The following is a 22,889-nucleotide window of genomic DNA, read 5'->3' on the forward strand; positions in this document are numbered from 1 at the left end:
CTTTTTTTTTTTTTTTTTTTTTTTTTTTTTTAATACATGCTTTAGAAAAGTCTTCGAAATACTTTTTTGTTAATAATAAAAATGAACTTACGTATAGGATTTTTCAGATTTCAGCGTAACTGCTGAATTTGAGGTATGTGTACACTTTAGCCGTATGAAATGTACGAAAAATGTTAATTGATTTTTTTTAAGCCTGAAAAACATTTATTTGCGTATATGAAGTATGTAAATTTAAAAAAAAAATTAAATAAAATATTCTGTCCAGGGAATTGGAAGATAAGCTATTCCTTGTAAACAAATTGGTTTTAACCGTGTTATACGTACACTTAGAAAAAAAAAAAAAAAAAAAAATCTGAAATGTTTTAGATTTTAAATTACGTCCAAAGGGGCGTTTTTTAACATTTTGTGTGTTACCTTTCTTTATTAAATATCATGTTCCTCGCACTTAAACCATAAGATCCAGTGCAACAGCAATATCGCAAAATAGTTTTAAAACGAGCCTATCTTTACAATTTCCGATACAGAGACTCACGCGCTGGAGATAAAAATGTTTTTTCTGCACAACGTTGCCATTGCTCGCTTTGAAATCCTTGAGTTTGTTAATCAAAAATTCGTCAAAGTTTTAAAAAATAGGAAATCGATCATAAAACAAATTTCAAATTTCAAATTTGGTCTTCCACATGCTCATATTCGTTGGAGGATTACGTTATTCAAAATTCGATGACTCTATGTACCGTTGTTTTATCACAATACGAGAAATATACATACATTTATGCAGATTTTTCATTATTTAATTTCTTCAAATATAATGCAGGACTCTAACATTTTGTGGCAACAGTTTGAAAAGTGAACCGACATTTATGAGTCCGACGCAAAATGCCAAAACGAAACTAACCTTCGGGATTCAAATCCCTTTGGACTAAAAAGTTAAAAAAAAAAGTTTTATATCTCCCTTTCTACTGGGCCGATTGACGAAATTCAACTTGCGTTTTTTATGTCTCACAAGCGCGACTTAGGATATGTATTAGGTTTATATTTAACCTTGTTCTAATATAGGCATTTTGACACAAAATGGGACTTTTCTAAAATGACATACCTTTTTTTTTTTTTTTTTTTTTTTTTTTTTTCATATTTCAATTCTACGACTCAAATTATGCGAGACTGCCAAGTTTTGTGAAAATTGCACGAGTAGTTTTTAAAAAATTAGCTCTCAAAATCTTAGCTCCTCCATGTTAATTGAATTTGGCATATTATATTTAATAATACCTCTTTTTTGTTAAACTTATTGGGGGCCTTACACTCACATTTCAAAATTTAGGTTTATTCCAAATAAAATTCACCCCTTTTCTGTGATTTATTTTTTTAATTTGTATTTTTAAAAATTTTTTATAAATTTTCGAAAAAACTTTCGTAGCCTATAAAATTCTTAACATCACCTTAAAGTAGATGCATTTCTAGGGACACCTGTAAAATAATTAGAATTTTTTATTCAAAATTTTCTAAGATGTACATGAATTTACATATTGGCGCGTTTTGGAATGTTGCATCTTCTTTTTTAGCAATAATAACGCCAATAGCTGTTTACGCACTTTATTAAAATTATTTGAAAGCATCAACGATGCGCTTTTTCCCGCTCGTCTACATTAAAAAAAAAGGAAAAGGAAAATAGGTTGCTATAAATTAAGAAGTTCGCCAAATAATTATTCTTGGCACAAACTAAAAAAATGCGCCAAGATAAATTTTTGAATTTCTCCGTAAATTTCACACCAAATTTTACAAAATTTAATATTTAGGCATCATTTGAGAGGTAGAATCGAAGTATGGAAAAAACTTGGCATGTCATTTCAGAAAAAGTCTCAGTGGCCAAGCTATGGGACCACCTCGACCAATCCATCATCCTGCATATTTCGTGGTTTATATGACCAACCATGGTCTCGGCAATCTACGGTAGGAAATGCTGTTAGGTGCGACGACCGGAGCTTTTTATTACACCATTTTACAATGACACCTAGCAGCTCGCCGTTTGCGTTCCGCTCAGACTTTATATGACGAATATTGTTTGTAAAGCTGCATTCTGTCACCCATTAAAGTTTTGCCCCCTTGTTCAGATTCACTCTGTACACTCCGTTTTTTAAAGTGCGACTGGGGATGAGGGAACTCATTCGCCAAATTCTGGTGGTGACGAATTATTGTCTATCATCTTTTGTAGAGTGTATTTTTGTAGAATTGTAGAGTCATTTATGATTTTTCGATATCAGACAACTGAAGAAATCCGCAGTACACTCGCCAGAATTCGAACTCTGGACCTTCCAATACGCATCGAGTGTGCTTCCACTTACGCTACAATAGCATGCGAAAAGGATTGAGAAAATACCAACGCTGCTAAAGCTTCACATCCCCTTCGCGCCGACTGTCACGTATACGTGCCAGCAACGAACACACTTATCTACCGGCCGACACGCAGGCGTGCCAGAGCATTGTTGCGTTTTCTACCGACTGTCACGTATTTGTGCCAGTACCTTGGAACGTTTTTCAAACTATAATTTCTGCCACAAGATGGCACTGTATGTCCATATGGTTTCAGATACATGTACATTAGAGCTTCTACTCGAAATGAGAGAAGCATGACTCATATACACGTGTTTTTGATTACATAAACAAACGGGGAACTAAATGTTTCCGAATGGCGTGATTTATGACGTCTCTTTAAATCGCACTTTATTCGCACGTGGTAGTTGTTTATTGTAAGTAGAAGTTTTATATGCGCTAAAGCGTTGAGTATTTCGGTTTACAGTTCAGTTTTTAGAAAATAATTAGATCTTGTTAGACGTGAATTCTTTCTGTTTTTACCCTTTCAATGTCGAAGCGTCGAAAATGTTTAACAGAGCATGAAATAGCAGAAATGATGCAAAATATTTCAGATATTGATTCTGAAATTTTGATATTCTGATATTGATTCTGAAAGATTAACTGAAAGACATTTTCCAAAACTTTGTTCAGAAGAGACTGATAAGAAAACGAGACCACGATGCTTCGTTTGTTCACATTCCCGGAAAAATCCTCCAAAACGGCAAATGAGTTATTACGAGTTCAAGGAATGTAACGTAGGACTGTGTGTAGATCCCTGTTTTTAAATTTTTCATACGAAAAGAGAATTTTAAGTAATATATTTAGTTTTCAGATGTATAATGTTAAAAGTCATAAAATGGTGAGTAGTTAAAATAAAATGTGTAAAATATGCATTTAAACAAGAAATAAGGTAATTAAAGTATATATATATATAAATATCTATAAAGCATAAGCCGTTTAAATACTCTATAGAGCATTATTAAACAATGCGTTGATACTTCGGAAATTTCATGGATTTAGGCTTAGTAGCAAAAAAGCCCCCGGCCCTGGAGAGACGCTCGCGGAAGACACTGCCGGCCTCCGCGATAAGCGCGCGTTTTCGCTACCCGGCTCGAAGGGGATATATCTCATATAAACATGGTCCAGAACTATGCGTGTAATAACAACATAAATTGTCGTCACAAAACTTTTTTGCGGAGTAACTTAATCATCTATGAGTTACTTTGAAGCAGAGGTTGGAAGCTATTAAATCAGTTTTAAAGCTGATTTAGTGAAAAGAAAACATAAGTGTATAAAGCCTGCGTGAATTCATCTGCTTTTGCAGACAGTATAGGTCAACTGATGAGTGAATTTCTTACTTATTCATCCTTATGTCCACAGTAATAAAGCTGGATTTAGATGCTTGTGATTTTTTTTCCTTTAGCAAATTTTTCCTTATCCCATGATTTTAGAAATTTTGTGTTGCAAATGTGTGAGAAAGTTTCTTAATTTACATTTTAAACGTTTTTATTTCAGAAGGCTGAAGCTTGTATTACCATCTCCGAAACGTAATTTATAATAGGTAAATTTCATTCCTCCCCCTGCAAGAAAAAAAATCTGATGCGTATACCACATGGCTTCCTTGTACGGAATATTATAATGCATATAATGATAAAAATGCATATAATTAATATGCATTTCATTGAAACTTATTTTCTCGAATTTCGTTAGAAATATACTTCTCATTCAATTAATTCAGTTCACACTTCGCGGCAAGACAAAAATGCATAAAGAACCTCAAAATATCTTTATTAAAAATTTCAAAATATAGAAAAACATAAAACACCAAATACAGTTAACAGAATTTTAAAAAAAAAACGATTTTTACAATTAAAGTTTCCACGCAAAAACAAGCAATTCGGCCAGCGGGCAAGAAGGAAGATTTTTTTGGAGCACAGAACTAAAAGTTTACTTTTGCCCCAACTCTGCAGAAGCTGATTTAATTCACTGTTCTGCTAAGTTTCAAATGTAAACAAATATGGCTACTATAGTAAAAAAGTTAGGCTTAGTAAATTGTTGATAATTCTACAACTATTGCATGCAGATTAACTAAATACATGAAATCTTTAACCTAAAGATAAGAACAATATAAGTTAATCATTTTTAAAGCAAAAAAGCACAATTTACCAGCACATAAGAATTTTAAAAAAAACTGAGCTAATCCAGCCGAGTATCAGAGTGGGATACACGATTGCTAATATTAATATTGTTGAGGAATAACCTTGCTTTGACTCCAATTTTGCCCACCAGCGGCCGAGCGGTAACGTCGCTGAACACTGGTAGTTCGGTCCGAGGTTCGAATCCCGCGAACGGGCTGGCTGCATGGGCGTTTTCGTGGTTTTCCCCATGTGTAACGTGTATACGAGCCAGTTTCCCTTAGAAAGTCCTCCACGAAGGCATCCCTCCCTTAAGGCAGATAGCCCTCGAGTGCTTTGCCGTAATCTAATAAAACCAAACTTGACTCCAATTTACTTTTAACTTAATCTTAACCGAGTGCATATATATATATATGTATGTACTGTATAAATTTCTCATTTAAGCAATTCACTGCTTTTGGTTTTGTTTAATTCTTTACTCATGGTCTATCTGGTTGACGAAACACGAATTGATTAATTGAAGAGTTAGGTTTGAAGGCAACCTTCCCTTAAAAATATCTGTCACGTGGCCTGCTTAACAATTATTCACTTTATGAAACATAATTTAGTCATAAAAATTCTTTAAAGTTTTTAGGATTAGTTTATGGATTATTAAATATGTTTTCTTGTATTAAGATGCTTGCACTTAATTTACTTATGCTTTCCGAATTTGAATGATATTGCAAATTAGTTCGTAGCAATGATTAATCTTTTATTTGTTTACAGTTGAATTTTCATAAGTTAAAATTTTAATTACTTTTATATGAATGATATAATGTTTTTGTATTTGTTAAATTAAAATAGATATATATGTATACTTTTGGTGCGGCCGATTGCAACCAAAAAGGGAGATACACAACTACATGTTATAGGAGTCGTGTATGTAAAATTTGAACATTCTGAGGCTACTTGAGTTATGCGAGATATACATACGTGCCTACAGACGTCACGAAAATAATTCTCTTTTAAATCCATTTTTCAACCCGTTTGGGGGAAAAAAAAAGTCATTTATTCTGTTCTTACGTACAGATGTTACGCAAATTAAATTGCATTCGATAACGATTAAAATAGATATTTTCGTTGAAATACGATACTCGAAAATTTTTGCGAATTACAGTGCTTCCTTTACTTCGTACGAGGAAGTAAAAGGAATTTCGTCGGAAAAAATGTTCACTACTCAAGGTTGACGTGATATCACTACTTGTGAGAAGCGCGTAGTTACAAACCGTAGTTATGTAATAGAAGGATGCAGACAGCATACTGATCCTGTATAGCAACCTTCTTCAAACCTGTATAGCATGGCCAGATGATTCGTGGCGAAAATACTAAATCTTAAATACGCAAAAAATTTGGTAAATACCTTTTTCTTCTTCTCTTTCATTCCCAGAAAAGTATTAGCGAAATTTATTAACAATTTTTCCTTAACTAATATTTTTCGGACCTCAACAATTATTCAAAGTAAAAGAAATTACGAATTATCTAGTTTCGAATTATTGAGTGTTTACTGTATGTAATCTGAGAAGCGGCCGAGCGGTAAAGTCGCTGAACACTGGTAGTTCGGTCCGAGGTTCGAATCCCGCGAACGGGCTGGCTGCATTGGTGTTTTCGTGGTTTTCTCCATGTGTAACGTGTATATGAGCCAGTTTCCCTTAGAAAGACCTCCACGAAGGCATCCCTCCCTTAGGCAGGTAGTCCTCGAGGCTTTGCCGTAATTAAATAACCTAACCTAACCTATGTAATCTGAGCCCAAGAGCGGTATTGTAGCGGAAGACTGGTGGTTACGACCTGGGTTTGACTGGAGGCGAATGAGCTGACTGCATGGTTTCTGTGATTTTCCCCATGTGTAACGTGTATACGAACCAGCTTCCCTTAGAAAGCCCACCAAGAAGGCATCCTTCCCCTCAGTCTAACAACCCTTGTGTGCTTTGCCATAAATAAACCAAACTGTGTGTACTTTATAAGTACAGTTTATCGCATTTTGCAGTTTTACTGTTTGAAATAAATAAATATAATTTTGAAGTTTTATAATAAATATATGCGTATGTGTTTAAATATTTTGTGGCCATCCTTTGGTTATCATTTATTATGCAAATAACCTTATAATGCGGAATAACATTTCACTGCTCGCATTATTACGGCGAGCTGTACTTATTCAAATAATTATCAAATGAAATATTATTTTTTAAATATTTAACTCATTTTTACTGCAAAATTATGCTGTTTTATTTATTCATTTTACTTTAAAATTTTCTGGAGTCTAAATTTTAAAGAATAAAAAGGATTACGGTGAATATTCATATTCCCACATTAACACGTAAATATCATTTGAGATGCCATCTGATAAAGGTGGTGCTGTCAAAGGATTCTAGACACCGTAGCATTAATCCAGGAAATTCTAAATCATACCATTTTATCACCAAATGAAACTTTCCTTTGAAGTGAATTACGATTGTTCCTGCAAACAACTTCTCTTTATTATTTAAAAATGACCTTTACTCTTCCTCGGTGTTTATGTGTGTGTGAAAGCTGAAGATTAAACAGTAGGTCACGAATGTACCACTGTTTCTGATAAGAATCCCGTAATCCCACCAGAACCCATTGCTCAACTTGGTGTGACGACCTCACGTTTTCTACTCCCCGTCCTGTTCGGATTAAAAATCCGGTTATTTTTACCGCGGGAGAAAGTGTCCATGGAACGTGTGTGACATTCGAAGATATCTCGTCCATGTTTCGAATAGTTCCCAGTCATATTTTTTTTTTTCCCACTTGCAACCCCATCTTTTTGTATATGTATGAAAGTTTTTGCACGTGATAAGCCGAATAAGTCTTTTCATTGGTTATTTTTTACTAATAATGATTTTTTTTACAGTATTTCAGAATTTCGTGTTGGCTGTTTCATCCTAAAAACACAGTGAGTTGGACAGTTCCACTCTGTGCCTGCATCTGGCCTCCTACCGCTGCTTCTCCTTCACAGTAAGTCAATTTCATCCTCTTTAATTTACCTTTTATCATGAGCAATTGTAATCATCCTACATCAGGGGTGGGCAAACTTTTTCACGGTACGGGCTACTTCTAATTTATTCAAGGTGTTGCGGTCCACCCGGTGGCATAGGTTTGGTGAGCTAAAAAAAAGGTCTACAATTTTTATTATAATAACTTACAGAGGCTGTTCACGCATTTTTTAGACGATGTATATTGTATTCACAAAACTAAATTACATAAAATTCTTTTGTTTTAAATGTTCTATTTGACATCCCATATTCTGAACTATCTTTCGACACCGCAATTTCCAGGATAATAATGCCTTTTATAGTGGCAGAAGAGGTATTCTATCCCATTCCTCCCGAACAGCTTTCCAGAGTCCTGTTAGGGTTTTGGGACAACGTTTGGATAATGCAGTTTTTAAAAGTCCGAAAGCACAAAAATCCATAGGTGACACATCGGGAGATTCAGTTGGGATATCATTGAAGGGTATGGCTTTTAGGAAATTTACAGTGGATTTTGATGTGTGACTGCTAGCTTTGTCCTGATGGAGTCTCACAGATAGATGGCACTGTGGGTAAAGCGATGGTATTTCATTCAGAAAAATTGGCTATAAAATATGTTCCCGATAGTATTTGGAGTTAATCTTGAGATTTTTTTGCACTCTCTTTATTTTTAACTTGCCATTATAAGAAAAACCAGCAACAATCATGAATCCCTTAGAAAAACTTTCTTTCGATTCTTTGAACCATGTACTTAAATTTTTTCTCCCCTTTTATGATAATAAATGACTTTTTTTTTTTTTTTTTTTTTTTTTTTTTTTTTTACAATCATTTAAATACACCCATGCTTCATCTATTTGGACAATTGTTTTCCATTTTTCTTTGGATAAGTGTTTCTCATATAGAATTCTGCAGCGTGTCCTGCGTTGAGCGATATGCTTTGGAAGAAGACGATGCACATTGCGTTTTTTCGCTTTCTTAAGATTTAAATCAACGTTTATCATTTTGTTTACAGTGGACACCGAGCATTTTAATGATTTTGCAACTGTCCTTTGACTAGGGGGATTTTCTTTTAACATTAAACAACGTACCTTTGCAATAGTCGAAGATGTCCGTTTTTTCCTTGGATACTCGTTTGAAATTTTTGTCCCACTTGAGGCTCCAATTTGACGTTGGTTTCCTTTCTTGTTGATGATATTACCTATCGACGCTTTAGATAACACAAAATCATGACTCTCACATCGATTTTGGATAACGGAGTATGCATATTTCTCTTCGGAAGGAGCGTAAATGTAGCTTTCGAACCACTGCTTTGTTAAATTCGCCATTTTGAATAAAAACAAAACCTTCAAGCCATAGACGATCATTTTGACTTTTAAAAACATAGTACAATTGCAATTACTTCTTTTGCAGCAAACTAGTTTTTATTACCGCTTACCAAAATCGTCTAAAAAAATGTGCGAACAGCCTCTGTATTAGTAAATAAGGAATATGTGCTTACCTACCTAATCCCACCTTAAAAGAGCTTACACTTATAAAACTGTGTTTAAATAAAATCGCAAGATACAAACATAATAATAATAGCCACAAATATAATACAATTTCAAATGATGCATTTCTTTAAAATTTTAATGTCAAAATAAAAAATTTTCTTTGTCAAATTCAAAATACATTAAAAAATAAATCATTTCCATCTATAGTTAGTTCTTGTAGTTAAAGATAGTAGAAAGCTTAATCCGCATACTCTCCGCCAATCTTGAATATCTCGGTATATAATTACTAACTGGTAAACTTGCACTGGATTCTAAGTGGTCGTATGTGAGACGGGAATGTTGTCTTATAAGGTATTTCTCTCGTCTTCTTAGCGTTCTTTCGTGGTGTAGTGGTCAGCACGCTCGACGCGTCTTCGAGAGGTCCGTGGTTCGAGTCCCGGCGAGTGCATTGCTTATTTTTCTTCTCTCGTGCTTCGAAATAACCTAATGACTCCACACTCTTAATTACATTCATCGTTGAAAATGCAGATTTACAGAGGCAGGGTAGAGCCAAAGAACAATGTTAAATGAAATGCAGCTTTTGTTAAAATTAGGATGCTTTACTTCGTCCATTAAATTCCAAAGGTTATTCTTAGATTCTGAACTACGTGCTTTTAAACTTTTGTAATTCTAAAAGAGAAAAGTACTTCGTTTTCCTCGGGAGATAAAGAGAATATGTAATTTATATTTTCAGTTATCGTGCGCTTCCAGTGAAGGTACATGTGTCGTCTACACATTCATTGAGTCATTTGATTAAGTAAACGTAGTCGCATCGATTGTGAAAAGCCGATTCTACAGTCTAGCTGGCGTCGATGTTTCATAAATTTGTTTCATTTATTATGCGCATCTTAGATCCTAGTAAAGGCAGTCACCCCGTCCCTGTTTATCTCTGGTAGCCACCAGGCGTCCCCGTCTTCCATCACCTACCTACCTACCTACCCAAATGTCTTGGTGGTCCACGGGTCGATCACGATCGACTTACTGCCCACCCCTGTCCTCACACACACTCATGATCCTATGTTAAAAGCCATTATTTTCTAACCTAAGTTTTCGTACTGAATGTAGGTTTTAAACTGCGCGTCAGTGTCCATCGATTCGCTTGTGTAATCAGTATTTTCTACATTAAAAATACGAAATCTAACAGAAAAAAAATCTGATGTGGCAAGCGCATGACCTCCTGCCAATTCCACGTTTTAAATAGCAAAGAGCTTCAAGTAAAGCCTTACTTCAGCTTGATTGTTCGAAAGCAAAATCTTAATTTGCTGTTGGCGTGCAATACAAAAGTATGATTGGTCATTAGGTATAATTGTTTATGTGTAAAAACTGATTTTCTAAATTAGCATCAAAATGATCAAATGTTTGCTTCCTTTTTATTAAAAGATTTATTTTACTAAGCAGTTAAATAAAATCTAATTGAACTGGATTTTAATTAAAGAAAATTAACTGTATATTTAAAATAAATACTTTGAAACGAATACCATAATTTATTAACAAATCTAAATTCATACACTTATATTCCCGTGACATTTAAACATCAGTAAAAAAGGCTCGTTATTACTGTGAAATACTTCAAGAATGATCACTAAGTTTTGGATTGTAACGCAGCATGTTTTTCACGAAAATTTCAAAACTTCAAATAAAGTATCACTTTCGGTTTATCAATTGTAGCCGAGATCTATTATGTTGTTCCCGTTGATATAAAAGTGTTAAATATTAAAGCTGAAAAGCTTTGCATTATATTTCAATGTAGCTTTTCATTTAAAATTTATTATAGGCGTGAAGAAAATTACCACTTCCGACTGTCCGTTAAAAACTGTTATGGTTTCAAGTAAAGTACCACTTCCGGTTGTCCAATTTTACTCAAAACATAATCAACTCTTTACAAGAATGCAGAAAGCTGAAATACGAAAACCAGAAATTTTTGGAAGTTTGATATAAGAGTTACCTTGGACGAAAAAAATCTTCACACACAGGCATACAAACAGATATCATTGCAAAAATTGTAAAAAACGTGTTGGGGGGGGGGAACTGTAATTTGTACTTACTCCCTGAAAACTCACTATCGAATTTTTGGAACGAAAGCATTAATTTCCTTACCTGTACAAATAGCGCCCACCAGCGGCCGAGCGGTAAAGTCGCTGAACACTGATAGTTCGGTCCGAGGTTCGAATCCCGCGAACGGGCTGGCTGCATGGGCGTTTTCGTGGTTTTCCCATAGACCTGTTATATACTAGACGGAGTATCGCCATTCAAAACCGGGTGAAAAAGCGGCACAGGAATGAGCTGCAGGAGTTTGGCCATGAAATAGAACTGAACCCAGACTTTGGCGTACTATCACCATGGCTGGCGATTTTTTCCTCTCTTTTCTCTTAGTTCGAAATGCGAACTTGGAAAGATGTCATTTCGCAGAAGCTGCTGTTGAATTTGCAGAAGAGGTTAGATCGATAAACACCAGCCAAAATTATTAATTTCCCTAAAATTGGACACTTTATTTTAAAATTTAAATAATTTTCATGCTGTAGAATAATATTTTGTAATATGTTCCTCGGCGTCTACAAAATTTAAAATAAAATAAAAAAAACTGGAGAGAACAAACTAAATAATAAACTAATAACTAAATAATAAACTAAATAATAAATAATAAACTAATAACAAACTAAAAAATAAATAAGTAAAATAAATAAATAAAAAAGAAGGTTTTTTAGTACTTAGGACAGAATAAAAAAAAAATATAGATAACATAAGAAAAATGAGTGAAAACAGAAAATAGTACAAAAAGGAAATAATTAATTAATTTATTTAATATTAATACGAAAAGGAAATTTAATGTTAATACGGTGTATTACAGAGAACTACGGAGTAGGCGAATCAAAGTGAGAAAGATATTAGATTAATTGAACTAAAAATGAATGTCAATATAGCAGATATAAGTTAAAAGGAAGAGAGAGTGGTAAATAATGAAATTATGAAACTGAAAAGTGGTAAATTAAGACTTCCTTTTACTAGCAAATATATATATATATATATATATATATATATATATTATGCACGTTGCACAATGTAGTCGCACTTATTTTAAATAATTTTAGAAGGTAAAATTTAAATAATGTTCATTATTTTTAAAAAGAAACTTAAAACTATTAAAGTTTTGAAATTTAACTGCTATATAATTTCTATTTTCTTAATACTTAACAAATTCTTAATATTGGAATAAATGCCAGAAACATGATATAAGAAAGAAAATACGTGATTGAAAGTAAACATATTTGTTATATTTGGATGCAAGAAAAGGGGATAAAATAAAGTCATTCATGTGCCCCCAAAAAAACATAATTTTATGCAGTTCTTACACAGTGTTACATCAACATTACCAAGTATTAAATACATACATTACTACTTCGCACATGTCCGCATAAGCAAACGCATACAAACAATATATAAACAAACGCATTCAAAGCAGTCTGTTGGCGTATGAAAAATGTCGCCAAAGCAGAATACTAGACTAATTAAAATTATATTGTATTACTAAAATTTTAACATTTTTTTCGGAACACAGTTATTAGAAACATACATATATATATGGATACTTTTATTTAAATGTTATTTCAAGTATGCATATATTATATAAAATTAGAAAATCTATTTTTTGTTAGAAAACGGCAAGTAGAGTGGATAAAAAAACCTCTACATTTTATATAATTACGTTTTAAAACATTAGAAAAAGCTCAGCTGTGAAATGTTACTCCTCCACCTTTCACGTATCTGGAATTACATCCATATGCGGAGCACGAAAGTACCATTTTTGAAGTCCGAAACAATGCGCGTACACGCAAAACATTTGCTTCTCACAAATTCTCCATAGAACTGTAATGGGAAGGAAGATCCGCGGGAAATACGATCTGGGAAATGTTCCAAATGTCACGTGGTTCGCATTCCTGTTCCCCTTCAGGGTTGCCGTTTCTCTCTCTAGTACATTACAGCTCTATGGGTTTTCCCCATGTGTAACGTGTATACGAGCCAGTTTCCCTTAGAAAGTCCTCCACGAAAGGCATCCCTGCCCTTAGGCAAATAGCCCTAGTGTGTTTTGCCATAATTAAATACACCACCACCACACCTATACAAATAATTTGGTGGGAGGTAAAAAACTGGCACATATTTAAGATGATTTCGGTGTTGATCTGTCAATCATAACGCCATTCCAAACAAACATTTTCTTTTAAACTCTTTTTCTTTGTCACACTGTCCTTATACAGTGAATTTGTGAAAGTGTTTCAAAAATAACTTATTTTTGTATTACGTAGTATTGTCCTAAAAACGCATATTGCTTAGAACAAAATAAGTAACACAGATCTAATTTCAAATACAAGATAATTTAAGAGTTCAGCTCTTTGCCTTTAATATGTGAAAAGTAATTTCGCGATCAAAGGGGTTTTTTATCCCATATAATGTCGTTAAGAAATTTATATAGACGTTGATAGAGTGAAATCATTGTTCTCCCTTTTTGGAATGAGAAGAATTCTCTTGGCATGCGGAGAAACCTCATCATTCTACCGAGAGCTCATTATCGCATTCCAGAAACAGAGAAGACAACTAATCCGTTCTAGCGGGAAAAATCAAATAAAGTAATTGTGCCGCATTTCCAGACGACAGGTACACTTGCAGGAAGTGACATGCATTTTGTCAAAATTATATTTCTTAATGGAACTATGGAAAAGGTTTTTGTACTTGGAAAAAATCTATAAATGCTTTGGATTCCTTCTCTTTCTCTTCTGTCACGAAATTAATAAAAATATGGACTAAATTTTCTGAATTCTGCGACTCAAATATGTCTAAATATTAGATTTTCTTTTAATTTGGCGAGAATTTTACGAAAAAATTCAAGAATTTATCTTGGCGCATTTTTTTCAGTTGCGCCAAGAATAATTCACTTGGCGAACTTCTTAATTTATAGCAACTTTTTTTTTTTTCTTTTTTTTTTTTTTTCTTTTTTTTTTTTTCCCATTGCAGACGAGCGGGGGAAAAGTCGTCGTTCATACTTTCAAACGATTTTAACAAGGTACGTAAAGCACATTTGGCGTTATTATTATCGCTCAAAACCGAGACTCCAAATTTCAGAACGCTTCAGTATGTAAATTTAAGTATATCTTAGAAAATTTTGAATAAAGATCTGTAATTTTTGCAGGTTTGCCTAGAAATACATCTACTTTAAGAAGATATTAAACATTTTATAGGTTATAATACAAAACTGTTTTAAAAAATTTATAAAAATTATTTAAAAATACAAATTTTAAAAATAAATCATAAAAAATGGGCGAATTTTATTTGGAATAAACCTAGATTTCGAATTCTCGAAGAAGAAAACCAGTAAGTTTGATTAAAAAAAAAAAAAAAAGAGAGAGAGAGAGAGAGAGAGAGAGAGAGATTAATAAATATATATCAAATTCATTTAACTTTGAGGAACTAAAATTTTTCGAGCTAATTTTTTAAAAACTACTCGTGCGATTTTTAGAAAACGTGGCAGTTTGGCGGAATTTTAGTCATAGATCGAAAAATGGATTTTGTAGGAACTTCCTATACTTATTAAATCTTTACATCTTAAAATCAGACAATCTTAAAATATAGCCTTCAAAATTTCTATGTAATATTATTAACCCAAATGGAGTCAGCCTAGAACGGCTATTAATTTCGTTTTGGCATTTTGAGTTGAAAACTTTAAAAGGCTGTATAGCTTATCAAATTGTTGCCATCAAATATTAAAGCCCTGTATTACATTTTAAAGAAATTAAATAATGAAAAATCTCCATAAATGCATATATTTTTCTCTCGGTGTAATAAAACGACGGTACTAGAGCCATCCAATTTTGAATAACCTAATCCACCACCCTAATATGGGCATCTGGAAGCCCAAATTTGGAACTTGTTTTAATATCCATTTAATATTTTGTAAAACTTTAACGAATTTTTATTAAGAAACTCAACGATTTCAAAGCGAGCAATGGCAAAATTGTACGGAAATAAAAAACATTTTTATCTCCAATGCGCGAGACTGTGTATCGAAAATTCTAATGATATGCTTTTTTTAAATTATTTTGCGATATTACTGTTGAATTGAATTTTATGGTTTAAATGAAGAACATGATATTCAATAAATAAAGTTAACACACAAAACGTTAGAAAAAAGCACTTTTGGACGTAATATAAATCTGAAAACTTTCAGTGTTTATTATTATTATTATTATTATTATTATTATGTTTTGCACCGTATGTATATGCCTGTTTTACTTACGTTTATGTATATGAGTTAAGCATGTTGAATTTTTTTTACGAAAAAAAATAATTAAATAATCTAAATAACGTACACTGCGGTAAAATTAAACCATATTTTATTTTGAACATAAAAATTAAAGAAAATTATCCTATTTTATTTATAAACCTTAGGTTTATACGTGTAAGATTGGTATAGTTTTCAACTAGATATTATCAAGGGATAATAAGATGTAGTCTTACATAGGGTAACTTAATTAGCTCTAATTAATTATTAACATATTCCAGTTAGTTTTAGGTAAGACATTTAGTCAATTATATTCTGTTTCGATAATGTTCCATTATTTTTTTATATAATATGAATGCATTCAGACACATAATGTCTAAGAAATGGAGAAATATCAGTAGTAAGCCGGGGTAACCGGGTGACGGAAGTGACGTCAAAGGAAAAGGAGCGTGGTCTCTGCCGTCTTTTATCACTGATATGGCGCCTTGGATCACGTGACAACCGGAAGTGACGTAGACGGAATAACGTCATCAAAGTTTTGTTTTTATTTTGTAGCAACGATATTATGTTTTGAAATTTTATATAATAATATAATATATATCTTTGCACTCTGCAAGTACCAAATAATGTCACTCTGCATGCATACTTATGCACCCTCGAATTTAGTATAACCGTGTAGCTGTGCATGCATTAGCATTCCGTACGAATGACACAATGTATTAATGTCATTAGCTATTTATATTCTGTTTAAGTCTCATTTTAAAAGCCGAGAAGATGAAGTCTTTCGACGTTTTTACAGTACTACTTTTAAAAGATGATCATGAGATACATTAAGGGCCTCCTTCTTGAGAAGCAATGTGTCTTAATTTATTCGATCACTAACGATATACGTTAATTCCCGTGAAGAATAATTAAATCAGTGCTTACCTTCAATCTCACGGGCATGCTGGATTCTGTTTTAAGACAACATCAAATATCGAATATCTATTATTCGATCTGCCAGGTATTGGTGATAGTTCTGTCACCAATACGAAAGAAGACTTGTCTCCGCTTTACGATTAATCGATACGGTCTTCGAGAAATGTTTTGCTTTCTCCTGTTTTCGTTGGCTGCCAAATACTTCTTGGAACATTCGTCAAGTTTGTCGAGCACCCCAATCTGGATGTTATTTTTTTCTTTGGTATGTTCCGAAGGAGATTCTAATAAGATGCTTTCCAGATCTCTGAAAGAATCCGTTACAGTCGCGGTCGCACCTGCGTCATCGATGCAGAGAAAGCTAACGGCAATCGATACGAATCGATTTTTGTGCTTCTCCGATAACGAAAAACAATAATCCTATAATTCAATCTGCCTTGAACCGCACTGTGTACGGAAATGTGAATATTTCTCTTTGTGGAATGGATGGTCCTATTTCCAGCTCATTTTACCAACTGTCAAAAGAATGCAAAGTTGCTGTCTGTTTTCGTCCACCTTCAGTAACTCTTGAAGATTACGTTTTTTTTAACGCTTGGAGCATTTTTCTGAAGTGTTCCATGAATACATTTAAATTTTCGTTGTAAAATACGTTCAGATGGTGTAGCTATTGAAAAATTTATTACTCTATGTCCTGTATTTAAGGTTTGAAGCTAGAATAAATAAATATGCAGATCCTGTACTTTGCTTTCTCACTTTAAACTGCAACTAAAGTAGAACACTAAGTATATCTTTCGCTTATCATTTTAGGATAATACCTTTTTTGATTCCGACTTCATAGATTTCCTAAAATTTAAACTGGTGCAAACTATAACTGCGAGAAAAGCTGTAAGGAATCATAAATCAAATGTTTGTCGTAGGTCCTTTGTGATACTTAATGACATATGCTATACGAAATTGTTTTTTGCAAGTTTTGGATTTGACCAGTGCTGGATTTACGTATAAGATGCACAAGCTTGGGTTTCCCTCTTTCTTGGGGCAACCCCCCAAAAATTGTACCATATCCCATATATAAAATTTCACTCATATCCCTTACAAAGGGCCCCATATCTCAAATAGCTTAGGATCTCGTCAAATCCAAACCCGGTCCTGTATTTGACAACTTTAAGTTGTTATTGATATTTTTCTAGTTCTAACCTTATATAATATGTACTGCTTGTGTGCACTTGTCAATTTTGATTGCCTCTTGCTTCGAAAATCTGTAGCATTTAGTTATGCTCTACTTCTTCTACAAATTTAATAAGATTTCCCAACTTGTAATCTGACTGTTTAAAAGGAATGTTCATTTAAGCTAACTTCAAAGTTATCCAGAATCAAAAATTAAATTTTATTGTAAAATGTATTATAACGACAGCTCTAAATATATAGTTGTAATAAAAATAATTTTGTAAAATATACAATCGTTGGACACAGGCAAGATGAAAAATATGCAACGCCTTCGCCGGGAATCGAACCGCGGACCTCTCAATTACGCGTTGAGAGTGCTGACCACTACACCACGGAGGCTGTTTTTTAGTTGACCCAGTCGCCAAGTCCTGGGTGAGGAGAATCATCATCCAACGCACTTCTAGTTCGGGCGCCACTGTAGAGACATTAGGTATTTTTTGGGAGCAGGAAAGAGGAAAAATTAGCAACGCTTTCGCCGGGAATAGAACCATGGACCTTTACGCACTCAGTATGCTGTTCATTACACCACGGAGGCGACTCGCTGAGAAGGCGGGAGAAATACCTTATAATGTCATATATTCTAATTATGAAATCACAGAAGACATTTTCATACGTCCTTACCCACAACCTTCGGGATCGTCATTTTGTGAATTAGCATATTTTCTCCGTCATCTTTATATACTTATAAATCCATATACAAAATGATACTGGCCATGTATGGCTAATAGAAAGGAAGATGTCCTCTTGACTCGACTGAGAATCGGCCATTGTCGCCTGACCCATGAGTATCTTCTGAAGGGAGAAGAGAATCCCAGCTGCCCGAACTGCAATGCAGATCTGTCAGTCCATCATATCTTGGTGGAATGCCAGAGTTTTAATTATTTTCGCCAAAAACATTTTAATTGTTCAGAACTGGACTTAGGAAATTTAATTGGAAAAACACATCATCGTAATTTGTTTCTGTTTTTAAAAGATATTGGCTTTTATAATAGACTTTAACCTGTTTTTTAAAAGATATCAGCTTGTATCATGGATTGTAATCTGTCTCTTTTTACTTAAGTTGGAAGTTTTTACAAATGACTAATTGCATTGTTACCATTTGTCTGGCGCAGATAACCTTGACAGGTTTTGTGCCAAATTACAATAATCCAATCCATATACAAAATGCATATATTTCGTTTATTTGCAGATATTGTGTTCTGTTTGTATTGTACGTGTTTCTTCTGTTCACCTTCCATTTTTCCCGAGTTGGTATTTATTTCACAATCTACAGTACTATGCTTTGATCTAAGCTCACGACTATGTGCCCTAGCTCACTCCATCCTCCGCTGTCACCCCAAATAGAATTCTCTGCTTCGAAACGACTTAATTTCGATTTGCCTGCAGTCGCATTATGTCTTACAATCTAAAATAGTCCTCCAAGAGCTATATTTAGGTGTGCTTCCAAAAATACCAGCATTATGTATATCATATGTCCATTAGTAATTAAGGATTTTGATTTACATATGTACGTGTACATTAGTATAACAGTATTGTACTTATTTCTGATGTATTCATTTTTGTACTTGCTGTTTTTATTGTTGCTGCTTTTTTAGTACCTTGTACGAAGTAAAGAAATTAGGATGGGAATTGCGAAAATTTTCTGGTATCATATTTTAAAGTAGATATCCATTTTAACCGTTCTCGAATTCATTTGGACAATTGTTTTGCCTGACGCATGTACGTACGCACAGAATAAAATGCACTTTTTGCCAAAACTGGCTGTAAAATGTGTAGTGGATTCAAAAGGGATGTTTATCGTGACGTCTGTACGTACGTATCTATGTATGTATTTTGTATAACTCAAAAATGATCAACCGTAGATTAGCCGTAATAATAAAAAAAAAACTTAGTTAAGATACTTAGTTCTCTGCTATTGGACATTTTTAACCTTATCGCATACTTTTTCCAAAAACTACAAAATTTTACTTCTCCAGAGCAACTTCGTATTCTATTTTTTTTACAAGGAAACGCACTTGATCGTCCTAATAATTCTGTTAGTTTACGATAAGAAGGTCGTCTTAGGAATTCTGCTAGTTTGCATTTTTTTCAATTTTTGTTTCAAATAGGTTTTCAGTTTTTAGCTGTATAAGGCTCAGATTATACTTTATTATTTGTAGAAATCTCTAAATAAAGATCTCTATAATATATCTCTATATAAATAGAGATTAGTATTTTTAGAATACAGATTGGAAATTAATTTACGTTGCTAATTTAAATTATAATTTATCTTTTACATATTTTTTATATTTTTATATTTTATGCGTATATATAAGAATGTATGTTTTATATTTTAATACGTATATATATGAATTTTACTTAAGAATGAAGGGTAAGGGGAATGGGTGTACACACCCATTCCCCTTACCCATCATTCTTAAGTAAAATTCGAAGAAGTTTTGACACCCTCAATCGAAAAATTGACCAGGCTATTTAATTTCAAAATTTGCAATTTTTGGTGTCGTTTCCAACTTGTCCTCGAGGGATCGGTTAATTGAGTTAGGATACTTCAAGAAAATAAGTTTAATTAAAGTGCAGCAAAAAATATGTATAATTTCACAGGCCGTACAAGGAAGTCATGTCTACATATATTTTTTTGATAAAAACTGGTTTTGAAATTTATTATTAAATTACTTTATAAAGCTAGAATATTGTTACATAAATATTAATTTCTTTTTCACTTTGCAATCTTTCATTTTAAATGTCAAACATTGTTTGCCTTGCAATATGTGTTCCCCTTCTTTAATCTGCCATTAAAGGTGCAATGTACAAATAATATATATTTTCCGTTTATATTTCGCTGGGTAAATACAACAACATTTATGCTATGTTTCTCGTTCAACGATATAATGTATATTATTGTAGTGCAATTTTATGTTTCTCATACTCATTCACAAGTAAATTACTTCCTTTAACAAATACGAAAATGGTTGTTGCATGGGGAAAGCACTGCGTAGCTATTTGTATTTAATTAGTGGAGCAAGCAGCGTTAATTAACTCTTGGTTGGCTAGAGCGTTCTTCAGATAAGTAGAAATTTCCATAAAGCAATCAATAGTGAATCCACAGAGCTTTGAATTTCAGCGACGAGCCTTCTGAAATGAACACGAATTTTAAAAAAAAAAATTATGTATGAGTTTTGGAAGTTATCTAAATTAAATACAAAGAACTATTTGCTTAATTACTGTGTGTATATTTACAAAGCAATTTTTAACCATCCGAGATGAAGTGTAATTGTTCAATGATTTCATCTTGTGGTGTCTATACAAATAGTAAAATCTTGATATATGTAATATTTAATTTCACTTAAGTAAAGTATATATTGTATTAATCTTTAATTGGCAAACGAAAGGCATAACTTTTACTGAGGACTTATGAATAAAATCAGCACAACTAAATGCATTGTGCAATGTATGAACATTTTTATCGAATTTGATTTATCACTTCGAGGTGGAAGTTTTATTTTATTGTGTTTCTTTCAAATAATAGTATTTCGTTTTATTGGTGCAATTATCTTGCTAAGTATTGTCCTCTTGCACACTTATACATACCTTATCAATTTAACTCATTTATAATGTTCTTTAAAACTCAGTTGGAAGTTCTTTAGTGACTGTCATAATCTTCGAGGTATTCCATTCTTTCTACACATGGTCTACCAGTTCTTTTATTGTTCTGATGTTCTTTTTAAGTCTTCTGGAAGACTAATGAATGGCAGTAAATGATTTACTTTGAAGTTCTTTAGTGACTGCGATCATCTTTCAAGGTATTCCATTCTTTCATGTCTGTAAATTTCCCATCAGTTTCTTCGTTGTGATGTTCTTTGAAAGACGTGTTTGTGACTATGAGTGACTGTAAATGATTTAGTTTGAACTTCTTTAGTGACTGCCATCATCTTCAAGATATTCCATTCTTTCATGTCTGTAAATGTCCTACCAGTTTCTTTGGATGTTCTTTGAAAGACGTGTAGAAGACTATGAGTGGCGGTAAATGATGTACTTTGAACTTCTTAGTGACTGCCATCATCTTCAAGATATTCCATTCTTTCATATCTGTAAATATCCCACTAGTTTCTTCGTTGTGATTTTCTGTGAAAGACGTGTTTGTTACTATGAGTCACTGCAAATGATTCAGTTTGAACTTCTTTAGTGACTGCCATCATCTTCAAGATATTCCATTCTTTCATATCTGTAAATGTCCCACCAGTTTCTTTGTTTGGATGTTCTTTGAAAGACGTGTAGAATACTATGAGTGGCCGTAAATGATTTACTTTGAACTTCTTTAGTGACTGCCATCATCTTCAAGATATTCCATTCTTTCATATCTGTAAATGTTCCATCAGTTTCTTCGTTGTGATGTTCTTTGAAAGACGGTTTCGTGACTATGAGTGACTGTAAATGATTTAGTTTGAACTTCTTTAGTGACTGCTATCATCTTCAAAGTATTCCATTATTTCATGTCTGTAAATGTCCCACCAGTTTCTTTGTTTGGATGTTCTTTGAAAGACGTGTAGAATACTATGAGTGGCCGTAAATGATTTACTTTGAACTTCTTTAGTGACTGCCATCATCTTCAAGATATTCCATTCTTTCATATCTGTAAATGTTCCATCAGTTTCTTCGTTGTGATGTTCTTTGAAAGACGGTTTCGTGACTATGAGTGACTGTAAATGATTTAGTTTGAACTTCTTTAGTGACTGCTATCATCTTCAAAGTATTCCATTATTTCATGTCTGTAAATGTCCCACCTGTTTCTTCGTTGTGATGTTCTTTGAAAGACGTGTTTGTGACAATGAGTGACTGTAAATGATTTAGTTTGAAGTTAGGGTTGCCAGAAAATGGCAAAGAAAGGTAGGGTTGCCAGATTTGCGCGAAATTGCCCATTTGGCGATATGCCATAGACGGAGCGACAACATTCTAGAACGAATAATTACCGGATTTCCCGAGAATATTTTCGGAGGCAGGTCAAAAGCTATAAATACCCTGCCTGTACGTTATCGTCAAGAGAATCGAGAGTATATTGAGTTTAGAAGTGCTTTGAGTTCAGAGATAAACTCGAGAATTATCGACCGAGTCGAAAGCTGTACTTTAGTGTTTTGCCGTGAAGCTATCTTCACCGTTTTAGCCTGATAGCATGAAGGCTGTGTTCACTTTCAGAAGTGGTCGCCATGAGAGGTGACACAGTTTTGTTGTGTTAGGGCGCAGTCCGGTCCACCTTGCAAAACAAAGTTTGCCCTAGGACCATATGCCGGCTACGCCAGTACAAAAATCACCACACAACTATACAAATACACGAATCACACAATGCCAATGGCTTCTTTATTGTTGTTAATAATCTTCATAATCTTATGCGCTATTCCTCTTGCCCTAAGTAAACCATTTTTCATAAAATCTATGTTCGCTCCAT

At 33.5% G+C, this 22,889-nt stretch overlaps 1 protein-coding gene across 10 annotated transcripts in view; it reads left to right on the forward strand.

The window, feature by feature from the left end:
* The window catches only part of LOC118184546 (polypeptide N-acetylgalactosaminyltransferase 13-like), a 558,492-nt gene that overhangs the window by 280,577 nt on the left and 255,026 nt on the right, over positions 1-22,889 (forward strand). For 8 of the 10 annotated variants that reach the window (XM_085813176.1, XM_085813209.1, XM_085813204.1 and 5 more), the window contains exon 2: positions 7,393-7,496. The gene's annotated coding sequence lies outside the window, so the exon portion shown is untranslated. Of the gene's footprint in view, positions 1-7,144; positions 7,314-7,392; positions 7,497-22,889 lie in introns of those variants that run through there. The other 2 variants (XM_085813186.1, XM_085813211.1) reach the window with 1 other exon arrangement.

The sequence above is a fragment of the Stegodyphus dumicola genome, chromosome 1 (genome assembly GCF_044657685.1).
Source record: "Stegodyphus dumicola isolate Sdum_Otavi_A_Nest chromosome 1, ASM4465768v1".
In the NCBI taxonomy this organism is placed as follows: domain Eukaryota; kingdom Metazoa; phylum Arthropoda; class Arachnida; order Araneae; family Eresidae; genus Stegodyphus; species Stegodyphus dumicola.